Source organism: Amblyraja radiata, chromosome 6 (assembly GCF_010909765.2).
Source record: "Amblyraja radiata isolate CabotCenter1 chromosome 6, sAmbRad1.1.pri, whole genome shotgun sequence".
Classification (NCBI taxonomy): domain Eukaryota; kingdom Metazoa; phylum Chordata; class Chondrichthyes; order Rajiformes; family Rajidae; genus Amblyraja; species Amblyraja radiata.
In genome coordinates, this window is record NC_045961.1 from 99,302,565 (window position 1) to 99,327,486 (window position 24,922).

Consider the following 24,922-nt stretch of genomic DNA (forward strand, 5'->3'; position numbering starts at 1 on the left):
TTTGTAGCACTGAAGAGGACAAAATTTGGTCATCACAGGGAAGGAACTCTCCTTAAAATAAGTCACTTGTGGCAATGACGTTTTAGGAAATTGTAAAGTATTGCAAACATTCGGGTTCCACCTTGTCGCAAGTAATTGAACATAAATCAGCTGAATTTACTCACTCGTTTTCTCCATGGAATCTGCATTTACTATCGAAGTCCAAAGAGCAGCCAATAACAGCAAAGATTTAGTCACCATGTTGACAAAGTGAATGCAATTAAACTTCCAGCATAACCTAAGGAAGAGTATACAAGCTAGTTAAAATACGTTGCAAAGAATTTAATTATCTTATAGTTGGATACAAAGCCAGAACTCAAATCCCTGTTCAAATATTCATCAGAGAAAATAATATTCAGTGAGTTTTTAATCTTTTCTGGGCCCAGAACGCAGATGTAATCGCGAGGAAGGAGCAGTAGTGTCTCTTTAGTTTCATTTTTAGTTTCATTTAGAGATACAGCGCGGAAAGAGGCCCTTCGCCCCATTGACCAGTGATCCCCGCACAGTAACACTATCCTACACCAAGGACAATTTTTTTCATATATACCCGGGCAATTAACCTGCAAATCGGTACGCCTTTGGGTTGTGGGAGGGAACCGAATTTCTTGGAGAAATTCCACGCAAGCCACGGGCAAAAAATACAAACTCCGTACAGACAAGCACCGGTAGCCTGGATTGAACCTGGATCTCTGGCGCTGTATGCACTGTAAGGCAGCAACTCTACCGCTGCACCACCGTGCCACCTTCCATTAGACTTTTAAAGAGATTCAGTGTGTCACCGAATACTCTAACAAACTTCCATTGATTAACTCTCACCAACTTCTACAGATGCGCCGTAGAAAGCATTTTATCGGGATGCATCCCTGTATGGTTTGAGAACAGCTCCATTCAAGACCGAAAGAAATAGCAAATAATTGTGGACGCAGCCCATCCCATCACACAAACCATTCTCCCTTCCACCGACTCTATCTACACCTCACACTGTCGGACAGGTTTGTAAGTTAATTGTCTTCGGCAAAATTGTAAATTGTCCCTAATGTGTAGGGTAGCGTTAGTGTATGGGATGATCACTGGCCGGCATGGACTCGGTGGGCCAAAAGGCCTTTTTCCTCACTCTATAGGAGGAAAAGTCTAAGTCTAAAGTGTAAAGTCTACATAGAAAATTGAGCTGTAAATATAACAGGTCTTTATTCAGCACAAGATGGCAGACAGGAGCAGACCTGGAGTAAGAATCTATCCAAACTCAAAATAGATTGAGGTTTTATGCTGTTCAAGCATGAAAATAACAGCAGGTGATTCACTACACTCTCATAATAGCAATTATGCAGCTTACTTCAATAGTAGACATGATTCTGTAGAATTATATATTTACAATGGCAGCAAATGGGAGTCTTCCCAGCTGTTATCAGGCAACTGAACGGTCCTGTCAAAAGCTAAAGGACCTGACCTCCCATTTACCTATTTTTTGGAGATCTTTGAACTATCTTTAATAGTAAAATTAAACGAGAACTTACCAGTTTGAAGTTTGATCTTTATTTTATGAGGAGTTACGATGAGGGACTACGTGAAGAAGACCCCGTCCAGGCGCACACGCGTCAATCTCCAAAGCAGCGGTGTGAAATCACAGATAATAATTACCAAAGCATAATAGTAAGATACGTGAGACAAACATAACTTCCAGCTGATCTTTATGAGGGTGGGAGCGGAGGGCACGTAGTCCCTCATCGTAACTCCTCATAAAATAAAGATCAAACTTCTAACTGGTAAGCTCGTTTAATCTTACTATTTTACTTCGGAGTCACGTAAGTGACTACGTGAAGTTTTCAAAGGTCTGTGATTTCATGCCGTAGATTCAAATCCAGGCGTCTCACTGAATTGATTGACTCTGAATGAGTGAAAAACAATCAATAATATACAACCATAACATTGATGCAATCAGTTAGTGGTTTATTTATCATGACAAAAATTTCCCCCTTTATCCCAGAGGGGAACTTAACACTGAATCAAAAACAGCACCACCAAATGCCCCAGGGTCTGCTATTTCTCTATGGTAATACTTGTGAAACATCCTTTCACTTGCCCATCCTGCGGCCGCGAGGATATGGTCTATTGGGACGTACAAATCCTTGGCCGCCGATGTTGATGCCGCCCTGGTGGAATGAGATTTAAATTTGTCAGTATCAATCCATGCATCAACCAGCACCTGCTTCAGCCACCTGGAGATAGTCTGCACTGCCACTTTCTTATGTGTTTTTTTATGGCTGATAAAGAATGCTGATTCTGCACCTCTCAAGTACTTGGTGGCTTCAATGTAACATCTTAAATGTGACACTAAACATAGTCTTGGATCCGTAGGATATGCTAAAAAATCAACTTACACCCCGTGACTCCAGGACTGCTCTGTTTGAGTAAATCATAGACATAGAATGTAATTGCATCTGCTGCTATTACCATCCTATCTATTCGTAATTTCTGCAATGTCTGTACTCTCTGTGCTGAAACTAATGCCATGAGCATAACTACCTTTATGGTAACCCTGGCCAAAGACAGAGCTGAAATGGGACTCCATTCACGAAGTAACATCAGCACATCCCTCACATTCCAGATTTCTGTATACCTGGGTCTAGGAGGCTTGGAATTGAAAATTCCCTTCATAAACCTACAGACCAAAGGATGTGATCCTACAAGATATTGTTCTGACTCTCTCCATAGATATGCAGAGAGGGAACTTCTTGCAGTATTGATCGCATTATAACTTAATTTCAAATCAAAATAGAGTGTTGATAGAAACTTAAATACATCTGGGATGTCTGCAGTGTGGTATGAAATATTCTGCCTTGAGCAAAACACCTCCCATTTTCTTATGTAAGAAATGTACTGCTTCTGGGTACTATCCCTCCAGGCTGCTGCAATAACATCCACAGTACGGTCTGATAGTCCTCTTCCGAGATATGGCCTTCTTAGAATCTGCAAATCAACAAACCAATACTATCATGTAAAGGATGCGAATTGATACAGCGTGCACAAGTAGGTTTTCTTGTTTTGGAATAACCATAAGAGGCTTTGAGACAAGTTTTAACACTAGTGGGTACCTGGTTGTGTAGGCCAATCTGGTACCACCAACACTCCTGAAGCGGAGTCCTGTTTGATCTTTTGTAGACCTACTAATGAGACAAAAGGGAAGAAATGCATATAAAAACATTCCACCCCAATGTAGTGAGAATACATCCACTGCTGTTGCACCTGGATCAGGCTCCCATGAAACATATTTAGGCAATTGATGGTTCAATCTAGATGCAAACAAGTCAATTTCTGGCATCCCAAATTGTGCCACAATTTTATTAAAGTTGTCATGATTTAACATCCATTCAATATTGCCATTGAATTTACATGACCTGGTGTCTGCAATTATGTTGAATCTACCTGGTAGGTAGATTGCCGAAAGCCAAATGTTTCTGCTAATACACCAGTTCCAGATAATGTTTGCCAATCTATCACAAGATTCTGACTTGATTCCACCCATGTGATTAACATACGCTACAGCCGTAGTGTTGTCAATCTGAACCTGCACATGCAAGTTTTGCACATTAGAGCAATAAGCTTTAAGCCCATAAAATGTACCTAACAATTCTAGGTAATTGATTCCATGTGCTTCGAGCAAAGGTACTTCTTCCACATTCCATCTACCTCCACAGCTGGTAATAGTATCAGTGGTGCCCCAACCTAGAGCACTTACATCAGTCTGAAGACTGATAGCAGGTGTTTCAACCAGAATTTCCCTGGAAGCATACGAGATACTCCTGATCCACCATTGTATATCAGCAATTGCTGTTACTAGTAATTGCATGGGCCTATCAAAATGCCCCAAATGTCTCTTCAACGCTTGTACCTTTGCTCGCTGCAGTTGCTGATAATGCAGTGGACCAAACTGCACAGCTGGAAATGAAGCGATTAGTTTGCCAAGCAAGCTTGCCAAAGCTTGCCACTTGCCTAATTGATGGTTGATGCTGTGTAATGAGCTTGATACAACCCTCAATTAACTGCATCCTTTTATCCTTGGGTAAAGTCACTATCGTGTGTTCTGAATTAATAGTGAACCCCAAGCAATCAATTGTGCTTGGAGACAATTTTGATTTATCTGGATGTATTACAAATCCCAGCCTCTCAAATGTGAGTTTGACTATTGACACCGATGCTTCTGTTGTAGCCCAAGTGTCACCCACAATTAAAATATCATCCAAATATGCCATTACCAAATGGCCCTGGGCCCTTAGCAATGCTGAGGTTAATCCAGGGGCTGAGCTTAAACCATTAGGCAATGCTTTAAACTGCCATTATGGATTCATCCAGTTAAACTTTAATTGTCTTCGATCATTACCATGCACAGCCACAGAGTAATATGCATCTTGCAGATCTATGCTGGCCATATAGCATTTTCTTGATATTAGCTGTATATAATTGGCAAATGTCTCCATTTTAAAATGCTTATACTGTACAAAAGGGTTAAGACTTGTCAGATCAAGAATAATTCTACAGCCACCATCCTTTTTTGCTCTAGGAAAAATGCTTGATACAAATTGGTGGTGTTGTCGAACTGACATTTCAATAACCCCTTTCCCACATAATATTTCAAGTTCCGCTTGAATGTCCATATTTTCTTCTTTTGAGAAAATACGCATCCGACTTGGAACATGTTGAGTAGGAGGATCCAAATGTGGGTAGAATTCAATTCTGAACCCCATAATACTGCGCAGTATAAATTATTTAGATGTTATTTTTTCCCATTCTTTTAGGAAGAATTGTAACCTTCCCCCAATTTGCAAATGTGAAACACTTAATATGTTTCTTCCAGGACCAGACCCACCTACCTCAGGGTTTGCTGGTGTCAAATGTTGTCCCCTACTCCTAGTGGGAACACTGTGACCTCCACGTGCCCCAGGAGCAGTGTGCCAATAACGTGTATATGGGAACGATCGACTTGTTCCTTCACCAGCCCCAGTCACCGCCCTTCAGTAGGGAAATTGCCTTCGAACAGATCTGCCAAGCACCGGTGGTTTTATCATTCCAACGGATTTCGCTTCATCATCCAGGTCTTTCACCCTTTTGGCTAGATTTTCTCCAAAAAGCAGGTTAGGCAATTGTATATTAGATGGTTTATAGTGCCCTGCAAACTTAGGATGTATGTTAGGTCTTATAGCACTTTTACGAATACAGTTTATTTCAAAGTGCACGTTATACATAAGTGCTAAGACATCCTGTTGTGACGCAGTCACGTGTTCTTCATCCAGGTCTCTGGCAAAAGCCGTAATGCTTGACCCCAGCAATCTCAACACCCGTTGTAATTTACTGCTGGGACTGCTAGCAGTGCGCAATTCTGCGGGGTTTCATATTTTTTGACAGTCTCATCAATAGTCAGTTCCTCCAACTGATGGGAAAGCAAGTAATTTATTGTCATTGCTATTTCTTCTGCCAGCGGTGCCCCTTTCAGTCTGGGACCGGATAATTTTTGGGCCAGACCTGGGCTTTGGTCCTCATATGATTCGTCATCCGAATCTTGCTCCCCTGGAAATTCCTCCTCATAGTGGGGCTGATCTGGTATCCCTGCTTCAGGTGTTTCCAGTGCTGGCTCTCCCATAGGCCTACGCATGGTAAACCCTTTTGCAGGTGCTCCCCTCGCGGGCTCTCCCGTAGGCCCACGCATTGGCAGCCCTTTTTTAGGTGCTGCTGGCGCTGGCTCTCCTGTAGGCCAACGCCTATATTGTCTTTCCTGACATTCCTGGTGCTGGCTCTCCTGTAGGCCAACACATATATATATTGTCTTTCATGAAATATTGCGGACGCTGGCTCTCCTGTAGGCCAACGCTGCCCAGGACCTTTCCCAGGCACTCCCTGCGCTGGCTCCCCTGTAGACGAACACAGACTGTACTCCTCCTGGAGTAAGTCCTGATAAATCATTTTCCCCATGAGGAATTCCAGGTTCGCGACCCGAGTAGACATAATGTCTTCCTGAGGTGGGGTAACCTCCGGGTCTGACTCTTCCGAGTCTACTGGCCGATCAGTTTTTATTTTGGTTTTACACCCTAAAGGTGCTGTAATGGTACTTTTTGTTGCCGTTTCTATAGTCGCTGGGTTTTCTGGCTTTTTTTAAGGTTCTTGAGGTTTACCTGCGGTACGCCTCCCTTTGCCTTCTCCCACTTTCTCCACGATTAGACTTGTCTGAACACAGCACAAAGTCTCCCGGAAGAAATTGACCTGAAAGCAAAAGTGAAACCACTTACCTTCAGGCTTTTTACACTCACTGCTTGGAGGGCTCTGCTCCTCCCTACACAGTCGCTGCCGCTTTGCGTCTGATGATATGACGCGTGTGCGCCTGGACGGGGTCTTCTTCACGTAGTCACTCACGTGACTCTGAAGTAAAGTCAAACTTTCTTGGACCTCAGTGTTATATTTTTGCACTAAAATGTTGTACCCTTAATATTTTTTCTGTGCACTGTGGACGGCTGCACTCATATATAGTCTTTTCTCTGACTGGATAGCGTACAAACAAAAGCTTTTCACTGTACCTTGGTGTGCCCTAAGCTTTTCACCATACCATATGTGGTAGTTCTAGGGAAAGCGGGTTTGTCGTGCGTCAAAGATGACGGCAAGTTATACTCTCCAGAGTTTAGGAAAATCAGATGAGTTTCCACAGGAACATATGATATGCCTAAGATTGTTGACTTAGAAAAGGCACCAGGTATGTCATGAATACCTTATAAAACAGATTAATATGTTTTTTGAGGCTAATGACCGCCCTGGAACTTCTGCGTCCCTTCTTTGGGAAACATTTAAAGCATTTATACGAGGATCATTAATCTCCTCCCAAGCATTTCATAATAAAGAGAGTCGGGCTAAACAACAGACATTGGAAATTGAAATAAGGCAATTAAATGTAGAAAACGCAGTAGCTCCATCTATGTTAAAACACAATAAAATTGCAGTACTGAAATACAAGTTAAATAAAATATACTCAGACCACGTTATAAAACTTTATCAATATATAAACCAATTAAATTTTGAATTTGGTGATAAACCACAAAAACTATTAGCACGTCAACTTCGTAAACTGGATGGGGAAAAAACAATTTATAAAATTAGATCAGACAAGGGAGAAATATTAACACTGCCTAAAGATATCAATGATAGATTTTTACAATACTATCAAAAACTTTACTCAACTAAAGTGACAGAACAATCAGCAGGAATGGAAGCATTTCTACAGAAATGTAATCTTACTGGTTTAGATCTGAAAGAGGGAGAATTATTAGGTGCTGAAATAACGGTAAAAGATATCAAAGTCAATTAGATCTTTAAAAAACGGAAAGGCCACAGGTCCCGATGGCCTAAGTTCTGAATTTTATAAAAAAATGTATGATCTGATTTCACCACGTTTACAGACACCGTAGAAATACGCTTACACTCAACAGAAACTGCCAGAAACTTTAAATGAATCCACAATAACACTTATACCAAAAACTGATAAGGATCTTGAAGACCCTGGTTCATATAGAGCAATAGCTCTCTTAAATACCGATCAGAAAATACCAACTAAAATCCTATCTCATAGATTGAGTTTAGTGATTAACAAACTAATACACGCCGACCAAACAGGTTTTATTCCAAAACGTTACTCATTTCAATTGGGAGAGAAATACTGCACATGGGTTAAACTTTTATATTCTAATCCAACAGCTAGAATATAAACAAACCAAATGTTATCAACTAAATTTAATCTTTCTAGAGGTTGTAGACAAGGATGCCCACTATCCCCATTATTATTCGCTCTTGCAATTGAACCACTAGCAGAAAGCGTTAGAGCCCATCCAGAAATACACGGATATAATACTAAAGACACAATGAATAAAATCTCTTTATATGCGGATGATGTATTAATATATATCACAAAGCCAGAAACTAGCATTCCAAATCTATTAAATCTAATAACTCAATTTGGTCAGTTTTCGGGATATAGAATTGGAATAAAAGCCAAATCATGCCAATAACGGAACTTAATTTACACACACTACAACAATCCCCTTTTAAAATAGTGAAGGAAAAATTTAAATATTTAGGAATTTATGCAAATTAAACTTCCCACCTTTACTGAATTGTATTGTATTCAAATTTATTGTCATTGTCTCAGTTAGAGACAACGAAATGAATTTCCCTTACAGGCAGTATCATAAAAATAAAAATAAAAATAAATAAATAATAATAAATAATAAGACATATTAAAAATAAAATAGAATTTAAAAAAAAGCACAAACACTGAAAGTCCACGACACAACATAACACAGTGGCACCAAGGTGAGGAAGGCACCATAGTCCAGCCAGCCTCCCCTCCGTTCTTCCCAGATGTTCACCCGTGGTCGGGGCCTTCCGAGCACCCACAATCGCCACCCCGGGCGGCCCGATGCTCAGGCCCTCTCGCGGGCCGATGGAACGCCAACGCCGAACCACGACGGTGAAAATCCTCCTCAGCAGCCCGGACCTCCTGATCAGCCGCTTCCCACCGGAGTCCGCAGCTCCCGAGTCCGCAGCTCCCGAGTCCGCAGCTCGAGCCGGGCAGTCGCAGGACCCCACGATGTTTGTCAGCGCCGCCCGCGTTGGGAGCTCCGCAAACCGCAGCTCCAGGATGTAGGTGCCGCAGGCCCAGCACTCCGGGCTCCAGACGGCGACCCCCGGTAAGGCATCGCCAGCCCCGCGATGTATCAGCACTGTCCCGCCGCTGCTGGAGCTCTGGTCGGTCCCGGCAGGAAAGCCCGCCCTAATCCAGTAGGTAGGCCGCTGGGGGGGGGGGGGGTAGGACGCGACTCGAATAATAGTCGCGTCTTCACCAGGAAGCGGCTGAAGGACGGTATCCCCCGCACCGTGCCCTCTTCCACCACATAAAAACACAAAAAAAACACAAAAAAACACACTTTTACATAAATAAATAAACAAAAAAACAAAAAGATACCGGGCTGTAGGTGGAGGCTGCTGGCACCAGCGCCACCGGAAGAACTACATAAGAATATTCAGTATTGGAAAACGCTTCCCATTTCAATGTTTGGTAGAATTAATGCTATAAAAATGATCTTTTTAACTGCAATTACTGTACCTATTCCAATCAATTCCGATATATCTCCCAAAATTTTGTTTTAAAAAGGTCGATTCCATTGTTACAAGCTTCATCTGGGATTAAAAGAATCATAGAATAAGCAAAAAACATTTATGTAAATCAAAGACAAATGGAGGTTTAGCCTTACCAAATGTTCTGTTTTATTTTTGGGCAGTCCATATTAAAAACATGAATTTCTGGCTGGAAGAAATGGATCAGCAACCAGATTGGTTAAGGATGGAAAAGGAAGACTGTTTGAAATTGGTTCGATTATGTTTGCTCCCACAAAACTGCACAAAAAAACCTATAGGGAAATCCCTATAAAACATAGTGGTATACGAATGGAAACAATTAAAAAAGGCTTTAAAATTGGATAATATATCACTCTGTTTCCCCATTGTAAACAATCCTTTATTTAAACCCTCCATATTGGATAAGGGTTTTACACAATGGAAAAATAGCGGAATTAAAAGGATGCGACATCTTTATAGGAAAGGCACTTTTCTTTCATTTCAGGAGTTACAACAGATCTATGGTTTACACTCAAATAACTTTTTCAGATATCTACAACTTAGAGATTATGTTAAATCTAATACACAAGATTATAGGACTAGGGAACCAGAAATCCTTGATGAATGTTTGAACAAACATCCTAATACAGAAAAATTAATAGCTTATATTTATAACATCCTCTTAGATAGCGAGGTTCCATCGATGGAATTATATAGACACACATGGGAAAATGAATTAGGCCAACCTATAACAAAAGATATTTGGGATGAAAGTTTACAATATATACATCAATGCTCGTTAAATGCCAGACATGCTTTAATACAATTTAAAGTATTATACAGATTACATTACTCTAAAACAAAACTAAATAGAATTTCCCCACATATCTCTCCTATCTGTGATAAATGTCAGCATCTAGAGGCTAACCTAGCACATACTTTTGTAAACTGTATAAAAATCAAACATTTCTGGATTGATATTTTTAGAATAATTTCTGAAGTTATCAATACTAAATTGGATCCCGATTCAAAACTAATTATACTTGGCATATCAGAACAAAGTCTAACACTCACAACAAGCCAAAGAAACTTTCTTGACTACAGTATAATAACTGGGAAAAAATGAATACTAAAATTTTGGAAAGGCCCTAAAACCCCCACAATTAAAATGTGGATTATGGAAATGTCGGAGACCCTACACCTGGAAAGAATCAGACTTGTCTTAATGGACAAAAAAGGACTTTTTGTTAGAATATGGTCTCCATTCATTGACTATTTGAAGGGGTAGATTGGTTCAGCAGAAGCAGAATCAATCCACAATTGATAATATTGATAATGTACGACTGATATACATGAAATGTTTATAATATGTGTTTGCTTCAAACAAAAATATTTTTTTTTTAAAAGAAAAGGCACCAGAACCTCCAGTTCTTGTATCACTACATCGACAGCACTTCCAACAGAGCAGTGCTTTCTCGATTCTGCATCGAAACCCCACTGGGTCAACTTTACACGCTCACGTTTGTAAAGTAGGGCTTTACTTCTTGGTAGGCACAAGGAACTACAGGAGTTGGCTTTACAAGAAAAATACACAAGGTGTTTGAGTTTAGTTTGAGTTTAGTTTATTGCCACATGAACAGTGTACAATGCACAGATACAGCGATAAGCGTTTGTTGCGTGCTAACCGGTCAGCGGAAAGACAATACATGATTACAACCAAGCCATCCACAATGTTCAGGTACATGATAAGGGGAACAACGTGAATAGCATTTAGTGCAAGATAAAGTCCAGTAAAGTCAAAGGCACCAACAGCAGGAATAACTCAGCGGGTCGGGCAGCATCTCTGGAGAACATGGATAGGGTCTCGACCCAAAACGTCACCTCTCTTTTTTCTCCAAACTTGCTGCCTGACTCTATGAGTTCCTCCAGCACTTTGTGTCTTTATTCAACTCCTGGTATTTTGACTTGGAACAGAATGCCCAAGATACTGAGCCACAGGTTTCACCTCCACTGTTTTATTATATAGAATGGACTGACTGAAAGGAGGAAACTAAACAGGACACTAAGAGGAACCGAAATGGTCTGAAAATGATGAAAATGCATTGACTATGACGGGCAGGTGTAGTGTGCAGGTGATTAATATATAACTCCCTGGCAACTTTTTTCTAAATTAAAAAAATAAAGTTTATTTATACACAGTTGTCAGTCTGGTGCAGAGCTGCATGGAGACACTAAAACTGGTCTGCAATGAGGCATAACAAATAAGTAGTTCAGTTCACTTTCAGTTTAGTTTATTGTCAAGTGTACCGGGTACATTGAAAAGCTTTTGTTGCGTGCTATCCAGTCAGTGGAAAGACAATACATGATTACAATCGAGCCATTTACAGTGTATACATACATGATAAGGGTATAATGTTTAGTGCAAGGTAAGTCAGTAACGTCCAACCAAATATAGTCCGAGGGTCACCAATGAGGTTAATAGTAGTTCAGCACTGCTCTCTAGTTGTGGTAGGATGATTCAGTTGCCTGATAACAGCTGGGAAGCTGTCCCTGAATCTGGATTTGTGCGTTTTCATACTTCTATACCTTTTGCCCGATGGGAGAGGGGAGTAGAGGGAGTGGCTGGGGTGCGACTGGTCCTTGATTATACAGCTGGCCTTGTCGAGGCAGCACGAGGTATAAAAACAAAGAGAAGCTGCTCCTCAGAGTTTTGTGGTGGATGTCAAATATTCTTCCCCAATATTGGAAGATGAGGATCAACAATGGTTAATGCAAAATACACTTTGGTTGGATGAACCGCGAGGTCACGGTTTACTTGGAAGCAGTGGGGTTAGATGAGGCAGAGACAGAACAGGCTCTCTAAAGTACAGTAACACTAATTGCTACAAGTTGCTCCACAAGTCAGTGACACCAAATAGCAGAGCAAATCAAGCATTAGGGATTAACTCCCACAACGCAAGATTGAAAAGAAAATAATTTAAGCTAAACTTGTATTGAACCAATACATCGGACACAAGGATGTGCAAATGTTGGTTTACCAAAGAAGATACAAAATGCTGGAGTAACTCAGCGGACAAGAACCCATAGTCGGGATTGAACCTGGTTCTCCGGCGCTGCAAGCACTAAGGCAGCAACTCTACCACTGCACCACCGTTTGGACCCTGGCATGCATTTATTTATTGAGGTCAGATTTTTCTTTTTCAGTCGAACATTTAAAAAAGAACTGAACTCAAATTGCATTTTAGATAGACACAAAATCCTGGAGTAAACTCAGCGGGACAAGCAGCATCTCTGGATAGAAGTAATGGGTGACGTTACGGGTCGTGGATAGATGATGTTTCAATTCGGGACCCTTCTTCAGACGGGGTCTCCTAATTAATATGTGTCAAGTTGTGGTCAAGTATCAAAAGAGTTTGTTGTTATGAAGCATAGCTATCTCTAAAGGCTGCTTGCAGTGTGCTTTACCATTATATCTGGCTGAGACATTGCTCCTGTTCTTAGTGCTTTTAATGTCTTTTAATTTTTACTGTTTTTAGTCCTTCGTTTTACGGTTTTTAATGGTTTGTAATAACTTTTTGCCCATGAGTTCTCATGTACAGCACTTTGTGGCAACTGTGGTTGTTTAAAGCGCTTTATAAATAAAGTTTATTATTATTATTATTATTATTATTATTATTATTATTATTATTATTATTATTATTATTATTATTATTATTATTATTATTATTATTATTATATCCGAGCAGATCAAACCTCTGACTTTTTCCGATGAAAGGTTTTGATGGATAATTACATCCTGTTGACTCATTTATGGGAACTCCTAATGCCTATGAGGTCTTTTTGGGCAATTGCACAAGTTCTCGCATGTACAGTACTATGATTCAAAACAGCTATTTTTCCTCATTCAAAACATATAACATTGCTTGCATGACCAACATGTATCAATTAGTCATCTGGCATCCACATTGGCAAGACTACACCATCGTAAGGATGACAGATTTCCTCCCATGAAGACCACAAATAAACCAGAGGTGTTATCATAACAACCCAAATGTTTCATCACTGAACATTTCATTCAGTCTGAAGAAGGGTCTCGACCCGGAAGGTCGCCCATTCCTTCTCTCCAGAGATGCTGCCTGTCCCGCTGAGTTACTCCAGCATCATTCCATGTCTACCCTTCCATTACTGATACAGCTTTGTAATACCAGATTTATTACATTATTTCAATGTAGTTTCTTGTCATGATTGAATCCAAGCTCATTCTCACTGGAACAATGGCTGGCAGCCTAATCATTCAACAATTATACACCAGTCCCTTAAGCCAATTTACTTTAGGCTAGTTAATGCCCGTGCACAGAAATAAATGTTTGCAGATGCATTGTGAATAGTGCGTAACGCATATGGGGATAAAGGGGAACGCAAAATGTTGGATAGAACGAACAGGTAATGTCTCGGGTCAGGACCCTTCTTCAGACTGATCCCCAGATGAAATCTTGCCTATCTATTCCCTCCACTGATGCTTCCTGCTGAGCTAGAACATAGAACACCATGAACAGATCCTGTGGTCCACAATGTCCATCAGTTCATAAGACATGGAAGCAGAATTAGGCCATTCAGCCCATCAAGTATATTCCGCCATTCAATCATGGCTGATCTATCTCTCCCTCCTACCCCATTCACTCTTCTCTCCATGACTCTTGACACTCTTACTAATCAATACCCACCTTAAAAATACCCAAAGAAGTGGCCTCCACAGCCGTTTCTGGCAATGAATTCCATGGATTCACCACCCTCTAGCTGAAGAAATTGCTCCTCATCTACTTTCTAAAGGTACGTCCTTTTATTCTGAGACTGTGCCCTCTGGTCCTAGACTCTCCCACTAGTAGAAACATCCTCTGCACATCCACTCGATCCAGGCCTTTCACTATTCGGTAGGTTTCAATGAGGTTCTCCCTCACCGTTCGAAACTCCAGCAAGTACAGGCCCAGCGCCATCAAACGTTCAATGTCTGTACTAAATATTATGCCAAGACCAAGTCTTATCTGCCTGTAGATTGTCCTTCCACCACAACCCTCTTTCTTCTATCAGTGAGTCAGTTCTGAATCCATATGACCGCGTCACTATTAATCCCATGCATCTTATTCTACTGGATCAGCCTACCATAGGGGGCTTACTAAAATCCATGCAGACAACATCCACCACCCTACCCTCATCGACCACATTCAGCACCTCCTCAAAAAATCAATCATTAGTTAGACACGACCTGCAACGTACAAAGCCATGCTGACTGCCCCTGATTAACCCATTCTCTTCAAAATGAGAATAAATCCTATCTTGAAGAATCCTATCCTGTAGCTTCCCTACCACTGAGGTGAGGCTCACCGGATTCCCTGGATTATATCGACTTTACGTCTCAAACAATGGAACAACATTAGCTACTATCCAGCCCTCTGAGACCTCACCTGTGGCTAGAGAGTTACTCCGGCACCAAAGATAGACACAAAATGCTGAAGTCTTCTTCTTGCGTTTGAGGCAGCAGAGGTTATGTAACGCCCTCCAGGCGCTGTAGCCAGTTCAATGTGCTCTTGTCGAGGGCCGTGAGGTCTACCCCTCCTCCAGGGGGACGGAGGACAGTGCAGTCGAAAATGATGTGCTGCTGCTGTGCTGTTTGCTGGTCTGCTCCACACACGCAGGCTGCTGATGAACGCAGGCAGCCCCCAGTGATGCATGTTGGCGTTGAACCGGCCGACCCCTGTACGGAGCCGGTTCTGGGCCACCCACTCTTTGCGGGGCAGGTCCGGGCCGGGAGGGGCTATGGTGTTACCAGCAAACCTTTTACACATCAGACTTAGTGCCAAACATATGACATTATTTTCATAATTATCAGATTACAGATTATCAGATTATCAGCAACTCACTGCATAATTGCCACATACTACATTTTATTGATTTTGTGCAATGACTTACTTGCTAATTCTCAAAGCTGAGGCTCTATAAGACATTGGTCAGGTTGCATTTGGAGTATTGTGAGCAATTTTGTGCCCCGTATCTGAGGAAGGGTGTGCTGGCGCTGGAGAGGGTCCAACGGAGATTTACAAGAATGATCCCAGGAATGAGTGGGTTAACATATGATGAGCGTTTGACAGCACTGGGAGTGACAGTACTCGCTGGAGTTTAGATGGTTTTGGGGGGGGGGGGGGGGTGCCTCATTGAAACTTACAAAATAATGAAAGCCATAGATAGAGTGGATGTGGAGAGGATGTTTCCACTGGTGGGAGAGTCTAGGACCAGAGGACATAGTCTCAGAATTAAAGGGCGCTCTTTTATAAAGGAAGTAAGGAGGAACTTCTTTCGTCAGCTGGTAGTTAATCTGTGGAACTCATCAGCCAAGTCAGTGGATATTTTTATGGCAGAGATAGACAAATTCTTGATTTGAACGGGTGTCAGGGATTGTGCGGAGAAGGCAGGAAAATGGGATTAGGTGGCAGAGATCAGCCATGATTGAATGGCGGAGTAGCCTTGATGGGTCGAATGGCCTAATTATACTCGTATAACTTATGAACTTGTCAACTTGTCTCTGGAAGAGCATCTATATTACTAAAAGTCTGTTATTGACCGGTTTTGGCCATCTGTGCTGCGATCTTTGAGAGAACGCCGCCACCTACGGCCGTCATTTTTGGCCACCTTGCTCAGAGTCCCGCTCCGCCGCATGTGTGCCGAGGATTTTTCCCGTCGATTAAAAATGACAGAGATATTAATGTTTTTACAAAATTCCCCATTCTCTCTGCTGCCCCCGCTGGCGGCAGGGGGAGGAACTATAAAACAAGGAAGTGGTGTGCCACACAGTCTCTTCAAGATGGAGGAAGGCAGAGGGTCACGTTTCTCTGAGCTGTGAATAACACTGAACACATATCTACTCAAATGTAAGTGGTTCTAAAATGCTTGCAAAAAAAGTGTCTATTGGTTCTAAAGCTTGCAAAAAAATGTCTATTGTTTCTAAAGCTTGCAAAAAATGTCTATTGGTTCTAAAGGTTGCAAAAAATGTCTATAGGTTCTAAAGCTTGCAAAAAATGTCTATTGGTTCTAAAGCTTGCAAAAAAATGTCTATTGGTTCTAAAGCTTGCAAAAAAATGGCTATTGGGTTTAAAGCTTGCAAAAAAATCTTTATTGGTTCTAAAGCTTACAAAAAATATCTATTGGTTCTAAAGCTTGCAAAAAAAAGTGTCTATTGGTTCTAAAGCTTGCAAAAAATGTCTATTGGTTCTAAAGCTTGCAAAAAATGTCTATTGGTTCTAAAGCTTGCCAAAAAATGTCTATTGGTTCTAAAGCTTGCAAAAAAATGTCTATTGGTTCTAAAGCTTGCAAAAAAGTGTCTATTGGATCTAAAGCTTGCAAAAAAATGTCTATTGTTTCTAAAGCTTGCAAAAAATGTCTATTGGTTCTAAAGGTTGCAAAAAATGTCTATAGGTTCTAAAGCTTGCAAAAAATGTCTATTGGTTCTAAAGCTTGCAAAAAAATGTCTATTGGTTCTAAAGCTTGCAAAAAAATGGCTATTGGGTTTAAAGCTTGCAAAAAAATGTTTATTGGTTCTAAAGCTTGCAAAAAATGTCTATTGGTTCTAAAGCTTGCAAAAAAAAGTGTCTATTGGTTCTAAAGCTTGCAAAAAATGTCTATTGGTTCTAAAGCTTGCAAAAAATGTCTATTGGTTCGAAAGCTTGCCAAAAAATGTCTATTGGTTCGTAAGCTTGCCAAAAAATGTCTATTGGTTCTAAAGCTTGCAAAAGAATGTCTATTGGTTCTAAAGCTTGCAAAAAATGTCTATTGGTTCTAAAGCTTGCAAAAAATGTCTATTGGTTCTAAAGCTTGCGCAAAACATGTCTATTGTTTCTAAAGCTTGCAAAAAAAATGTTTATTGGTTCTAAAGCTTGCAAAAAATGTCTATTGGTTCTAAAGCTTGCAAAAAAAAGTGTCTATTGGTTCTAAAGCTTGCAAAAAAATGTCTATTGGTTCTAAAGCTTGCAAAAAAATGTCTATTGGTTCTAAAGCTTGCAAAAAAAATGTCTATTGGTTCTAAAGCATGCAAAAAATGTGCAAAAAGTGCCTCTATTGGTTCTCAAGCTTGCAAAAAAATGTCTATTGGTTCTAAAATGGTTCATACATGGGAGATGCCAGAGAGTAATGGTGGATGGTTGTTTGTCAGGTTGGAGGCCAGTGACTAGTGGGGTGCCACAGGGATCTGTGTTGGGTCCACTGTTGTTTGTCATGTACATCAATGATCTGAATGATGGTGTGGTAAATTGGATTAGTAAGTATGCAGATGATACTAAGATAGGTGGGGTTGTGGATAATGAAGTAGATTTTCAAAGTCTACAGAGAGATTTATGCCAGTTGGAAGAGTGGGCTGAAAGATGGCAGATGGAGTTTAATGCTGATAAGTGTGAGGTGCTACATCTTGGCAGGACAAATCAAAATAGGACGTACATGGTAAATGGTAGGGAATTGAAGAATGCAGGTGAACAGAGGGATCTGGGAATAACTGTGCACAGTTCCCTGAAAGTGGAATCTCATGTAGATAGCGTGGTAAAGAAAGCTTTTGGTGTGCTGGCCTTTATAAATCAGAGCATTGAGTACAGAAGTTGGGATGTAATGTTAAAATTGTACAAGGCATTGGTGAGGCCAATTCTGGAGTATGGTGTACAATTTTGGTTGCCTAATTATAGGAAGGATGTCAACAAAATAGAGAGAGTACAGAGGAGATTTACTAGAATGTTGCCTGGGTTTCAGCAACTAAGTTACAGAGAAAGGTTGAACAAGTTAGGGCTTTATTCTTTGGAGCGCAGAAAGCTAAGGGGGGACTTGATAGAGGTCTTTAAAATGATGAGAGGGATAGACAGAGTTGACGTGGATAAGCTTTTCCCACTGAGAGTTGGGAAGATTCAAACAAGGGGACATGACTTGAGAATTAAGGGACAGAAGTTTAGGGGTAACATGAGGGGGAACTTCTTTACTCAGAGAGTGGTGACTGTGTGGAATGAGCTTCCAGTGAAGGTGGTGGAGGCAGGTACGTTTTTATCATTTAAAAATAAATTGGATAGTTATTTGGACGGGATAGGAATGGAGGGTTATGATCTGAGCGCAGGTATATGGGACTAGGGGAGAATATACGTGTTTGGCACGGACTAGAAGGGTCGAGATGGCCTGTTTCCGTGCAGTATTTGTTATATGGTTATACTAGAGCTCCAGAAAGCGCCCCCCCCCCCCTCCCCCCTCCCTCCGTCCCCTGGTTGGCTTAGCTTGGGTGTGTCTTGAAATTGAAAGGCACTACTTACTGCAAATGGTGGCATGAAGTTGAAAGGCACTACTTACTGCAAATGGTATCTTGGGAGCTTTGGCTTGAAGTTGAAAGGCACTATTACTGCAAATGGTGGATTGGTTGCTTAGGCTTGAAGTTGAAAGGCACTATTACTGCAAATGGTGGCTTGGTTGCTTTGGCTTGAAGTTGAAAGGCACTACTTACTGCAAATGATGGCTTGGGTGTGGCTTGAAGTTGAAAGGCACTACTTACTGCAAATGGTGGCTTGGGTGTGGCTTGAAGTTGAAAGGCACTACTTACTGCAAATGGTGGCTTGGGTGTGGCTTGAAGTTGAAAGGTACTACTTACTGCAAATGGTGGCTTGGGTGTGGCTTGAAGTTGAAAGGCAATACTTACTGCAAATGGTGGCTTGGGTGTGGCTTGAAGTTGAAAGGCACTACTTACTGCAAATTGTGGCTTGGGTGTGGCTTGAAGTTGAAAGGCACTACTTACTGCAAATGGTGGCTTAGGAGCTTTGGCTTGAAGTTGAAAGGCACTATTACTGCAAATGGTGGCTTGGTTGCTTTGGCTTGAAGTTGAAAGGCACTACTTACTGCAAATGGTGGCTTGGTTGCTTTGGCTTGAAGTTGAAAGGCACTACATACTGCAAATGGTGGCTTGGGTGTGGCTTGAAGCTGAAAGACACCACTTACTGCAAATGGTGGCATGAAGTTGAAAGGCACTATTGCTGCAAATGGTGGATTGGTTGATTTGGCTTGAAGTTGAAAGGCACTATTACTGCAAATGGTGGCTTGGTTGCTTTGGCTTGAAGTTGAAAGGCACTACTTACTGCAAATGGTGGCTTGGGTGTGGCTTGAAGTTGAAAGGCACTACTTACTGCAAATTGTGGCTTGGGTGTGGCTTGAAGTTGAAAGGCACTACTTACTGCAAATGGTGGCTTAGGAGCTTTGGCTTGAAGTTGAAAGGTACTACTTACTGCAAATGGTGGCTTGGGTGTGGCTTGAAGTTGAAAGGCAATACTTACTGCAAATGGTGGCTTGGGTGTGGCTTGAAGTTGAAAGGCACTACTTACTGCAAATTGTGGCTTGGGTGTGGCTTGAAGTTGAAAGGCACTACTTACTGCAAATGGTGGCTTAGGAGCTTTGGCTTGAAGTTGAAAGGCACTATTACTGCAAATGGTGGCTTGGTTGCTTTGGCTTGAAGTTGAAAGGCACTACTTACTGCAAATGGTGGCTTGGTTGCTTTGGCTTGAAGTTGAAAGGCACTACATACTGCAAATGGTGGCTTGGGTGTGGCTTGAAGCTGAAAGACACCACTTACTGCAAATGGTGGCATGAAGTTGAAAGGCACTATTGCTGCAAATGGTGGATTGGTTGATTTGGCTTGAAGTTGAAAGGCACTATTACTGCAAATGGTGGCTTGGTTGCTTTGGCTTGAAGTTGAAAGGCACTACTTACTGCAAATGGTGGCTTGGGAGCTTTGGCTTGAAGTTGAAAGGTACTACTTACTGCAAATGGTGGCTTGGTTGCTTTGGCTTGAAGTTGAAAGGCACTACTTACTGCAAATGGTGACTTGGGTGTGGCTTGAAATTGAATGACACCACTTACTGCAAATGGTGGATTGGTTGCTTTGGCTTGAAGTTGAAAGGCACTACTTACGGCAAATGGTGGCTTGGGAGCTTTGGCTTGAAGCAGAAAAGGCACAACTTACTGCAAATGGTGGCATGTGGTTGACAGGCACTACTTACTGCAAATGGTGGCTTGGGTGCATTGGCTTGAAGTTGAAAGGCACTACATACTGCAAATGGTGGTGGGTGCATTGGCTTGAAGTTGAAAGGCACTATTTACTGATAATGGTAGCATGAAGTTAAATGGCACAACTTGCTGCAAATGGTGGCTTGGTTGCTTTGACTTGAAGTTGAAAGGCACCTCTTACTGCTAATGGTGGCTTGGGTGTGGTTTGAAGTTGAAAGCCACTACTTACTGCAAATGGTGGCGTGGGTGCATTGGCTTGAAGTTGAAAGGCGCAGAGAATTCTTCCCATCAATGAAACATAAAAGTATTATTAGTTTAAAAAAAAAAGTTGAGAATCTGTCTCCTGTCAATCACTCCATGAAAGCCACACCTTTCCGGTGGGGGGGGGGGAGTGGTTATAAAACCCGGAAATGTTGTTGTGGCTCAGTCTCTGCAAGATGGAGGAGGGAGAGGTCACGACTCGCTGCCTTTAGTGGCTTTGCACCCTACTTCAAATGGTATGAAACTGCACTTGAATTTGGTGGCCTTGCACCCTGCTAGAAGTGGTAAGAAACTGCACTTGAATTTGGTGGCCTTATACCCTGCTTGAAATAGAATTTCAAGGATTAGCCGTGAGTCATCTACCAGCCCACCAGCCGTGAGTGAGTGAGTTGCCAGCACAACAGGCTTGATTGACTGAGACGCCAGCCCAAGAATCCATTTGGCGTACAATTTGCATACTAGCCCTCTGGAAACCAGTCCCTTCAGCCCACAACACCCATACTAGCGCTCCAGAAATCCCCCCCCCCCCCCCCCCCAACTGCTTCCATTATTAGAATTGGTGGAAAGGTGGAATATTGCGTTGGATGGCCAGCCCTCCTGTGTGATGCTGGGACCCAACGGGTCCCACTTAGTCTGGTAATGTACATAATGACATAATGTACATAAAGAACATAATGCCTGGTATACCTGATACGCTATGCCTGATATACCTAACTAATTCCTGAAACATGACACAAAACAATCACGATAAGCCCAACCAGAGTCCGTTGAAAGATCCATCCATAAGTGGAAACTCCTTGTGTCATTCATATCTCTGTATTGGAACATATTAATACAGCGCAGGAAAAGGCCCCTTCGGCCCACAATGTCTGTGCCGAAGGGGGCGGGTGGGGATGGGGAGTAACGCCACTTCTGGCACCCACGGAGAATAAAGCCCTGTCGGCGGGTCTGAGTCCATGAGCAGCGTGCGGGCCGGGGAAGGAGGGTGTGTGGGGAGGGGGTGTGGGGATCGGGGTGGGAAAGGGGGAGGTGTGGGGGTAGGGGGTGTGGGCGTAGGGGGGTGTGGGGGAAGGGGGGGAAGGGGTGGTGTGGGGGGGAGGGGGAAGGGGGTGTGGGAAAGGGAGATGGTCACAGCAGAAGCAACACGCACTATGCTTACTTCGCACCTTCAGCTTTCGGCTTCAAGCACAGCTCCTGATCCCACTCCGTCTTCACTCAGAGGCTCTCGGCCCGCACGCTGCTCACGGACTCAGATCCGCCGACAGGGCTTTATTCTCCGTGGGTGCCAGAAGTGGCGTTACTTTCATGGTGACTGACAGGCGAGTAGACCAATCTGCTGATCTCACCATTTTTTAAACTTTCATAACTTTTCTAATATTTCACCGATCAGAACAAAGGTTGGTGCGTTTGGAGTGGAGGAGAACGGTGAGTAACGTGGCGAAATATCCAAGCGATATACAATGACGTTTTAGCGCAAATTTAAAAAAATGCAAACTGGAAGTGGTCAAGATGAGAGTTTTAGTAATAGTATAGATTATCATATCGGCCTCCACTACCTTCCCTGGGAACACATTCCATACACACACTACTCTGTGTAAAAACAACTTGCCCTACACATCCTCTTTAAACGTTGTCCCTCTTACCTTAAAGGAGCACCCTCTAGTTTTGAATTTTTCATCCTGGTAACTTTCAACCCTATCCATACATCTCTATTTTATATACTTCTAACAGGTCTCCCTGCAGCATATGAGGCTACAGAGAAAATAACCCAAGTTTTCCCTACCTCTCCTTTAGCTAATATCTTCTAATCTAGACATTACTGAGGGCCAAAAACAAGCAACTGCAGATGCTGGTTTAGAAAAATAGACACTAAATACTGGAGTAACTCAACAGGTCAGGCAAAAATGTATAGGAAGGAAATGCAGATGTGGTTTATACCGAAGATAGACACAAAATGCTGGAACCATCTCTGGAGAATAGGAGATGTTTCAGATTTCAACCCTATTAGAGATGGATCAGACTGAACAAGGGTTCTAATCTGAAACGTCACATATGCATGTTCTCCAGAGATGCTGTCTGATCCGCTGAGGTACTCCAGCACTTAGAGTGTTTTTAAAATTTCATATGGTGTGTTGACCCACTGGTTACCTGCACGGTTACGGTCAGTAATCAGTGCACTCGCACACCCAGATGTTAGTGTGGCCACCACCTCTCTTAATCCATCACCATTTTGATAACAATCTGTGCGCTGCCGTGGCCACCACAGTAGGTAAGTAATAAGTAGAAAAAGCCAGAAACGTCACCCATCCATGTTTTTCAGAGATGCCGAGTTACTTCAGCACTTTTGCATAACTAACTCAAACCTTGTGAATAATTCCTACGTCAGTTTTCCAGCTTAATTACACTTCCTATAGCTAGGTGGCCAGAACCACAATACTCCAAAAACCCGAAACGTCACTGATTCATTTCCCCCCAGTGTGAAGCTGCCTGTCCTGCAGTTACTCCAACATTGTGTCTATCTTCGGTGTAAACCAGCATCTGCAGTCCCTTTCTACACAATACTCCAAGTGTGGTCTCACTAACCTTTGCACAGTTGTAACAAGACGTTGCAACTCTTCCATCCCATCCCCATCCATGTCTGAAGATTGCTTCCATTCCAATGCGTTAAACGTTTCCACACTAACCTCTTTTGCGCCCAGATTGGCGAAGCTACCCGCGAAATAAACGCTGTCTGTCCAGAACTCAACCGGGGAAGGTCCCCTTTTGGAAAAGGAAGGGTTCGCTGTCTGACCTGCCGAGTCCATCCAGGATTTGTTGTTCCATTCACCTTGCTCCTTAATCCTCCCGCTGTTACAGGAGGCTGCTCCGCCTGAGATTTTATTTTGTGCTTCGATCTCAACCGAGGAGCGAATGCCGGACAATCCACTAACTGTCACCTCTCTGGAGTGATGAACCAGTTTGCTTGCCAGCGTTCTTAGTGTAAACTGCGGAACAGTGGCCAGAATAAGGGTCTACTCTTCTGCTTGGAAGGATTGGATTAAAACTACAGTGAATCCCGCCAGTGAACGTTCACTCTGACACAAACCCGAGTATTGATTATTCCAGACAGCAGCCAGCACAAAGTTTAACAGGGAATGAGAGATGAATTTGCATGAAAATTAATCCAGTAAGCTTTCAGATCAGTAATATTCTACTTACCCGGGAGGGAGGGCTTCGCGTGTGTAGATGGAGCTCTGCACGGTATCTGAGTCTAAGTTGTGAGGGCACGCTCTTATATTTGACATTAGCCCGTCTTACTCCACCCATTCTTACTCAACCCATTCCCTCCGCCAAAGTAATCCGTACCTTTCAGCGCGGTTTTGGCGCCGCCGGTTCCGCAACACTGTTACGGCGCGTCCGTTAGGCGCCTCGAATCTTTTGCTAATCCATCTAATTCAATAAAAGCTGTTGAATTTATAACTTTAAAAAAATAATTTATAACTATTTTTTAAAAGAACTAACTTTTTTTAACCAATTTTTAATCAAGCTGCTGGGCAAGGTAACCCTTCAGAGATTGGAGGAGTTTCGGGAAATGCTGCCCTTCGAGTCGCTTGTGAGTGTCAAATGTTGGCAGCTTGGCCTCTTCCCCCACCCCTGCCTGGCAGTGATGTATAGAGTCTGTCCGTAGGGGAGTGAGCAGAGCCTTGATTGAAACATCTTGCTCTCTTACCTCCCCTTCTTTAACACTCAACTCCCACTCACCCACTCCCTCTCGACTGTGTTCTTCCCTGTCTCTCACTGTCTCTGCTTTCCCCCTCTGCTCCTTCCCCCCTCTGCTCCTTTCCCTGTGTTCACATAGAAACATAGAAAATAGGTGCAGTAGGCCATTCGGCCCTTCGAGCCTGCACCGCCATTCAATATGATCATGGCTGATCATCCAACTCAGTATCCTGTACCTGCCTTCTCTCCATACCCCCTGATCCCTTTAGCCACAAGGGCCACATCTAACTCCCTCTTAAATATAGCCAATGAACTGGCCTCAACTACCTTTGGTGGCAGAGAATTCCTGATATTCACCACTCTGTGATTTTTTTTTTCCTCATCTCGATCCTAAAAGATTTCCCCCTTATCCTTAAACTGTGACCCCTTGTTCTGGACTTCTAGCCTGTCCAACCCCTTAAAAATTTTGTAAGTTTCTATAAGATCCCCCCCCAATCTCCTAAATTCTAGCGAGTACAAGCAGAGTCTGTCCAGTCTTTCTTCATATGAAAGTCCTTACATCCCAGGAATCAGTCTGGTGAACCTTCTCTGCATTCCCTCTATGGCAATAATGTCCTTCCTCAGATTTGGAGACCAAAACTGTACGCAATACTCCAGGTGTGGTCTCACCAAGACCCTGTACAACTGCAGTAGAACCTCCCTGCTC

At 42.4% G+C, this 24,922-nt stretch overlaps 2 protein-coding genes and 1 long non-coding RNA gene across 3 annotated transcripts in view; 1 reads left to right on the plus strand and 2 right to left on the minus strand.

The window, feature by feature from the left end:
* The window catches only part of LOC116974634 (interleukin-5 receptor subunit alpha-like), a 300,632-nt gene that overhangs the window by 50,381 nt on the left and 225,329 nt on the right, over positions 1 to 24,922 (plus strand). The window lies entirely within an intron of this gene.
* LOC116974633 (interleukin-5 receptor subunit alpha-like) overlaps positions 1 to 24,922 on the minus strand; it is a 160,553-nt gene that overhangs the window by 18,946 nt on the left and 116,685 nt on the right. The window lies entirely within an intron of this gene.
* LOC116974638 lies at positions 4,307 to 22,931 on the minus strand. Its single transcript, XR_004412405.1, has 3 exons — positions 22,899 to 22,931; positions 22,174 to 22,176; positions 4,307 to 4,318 (listed from the first exon to the last, which is right to left on the minus strand). It is a non-coding gene; the product is annotated as an uncharacterized LOC116974638 (long non-coding RNA).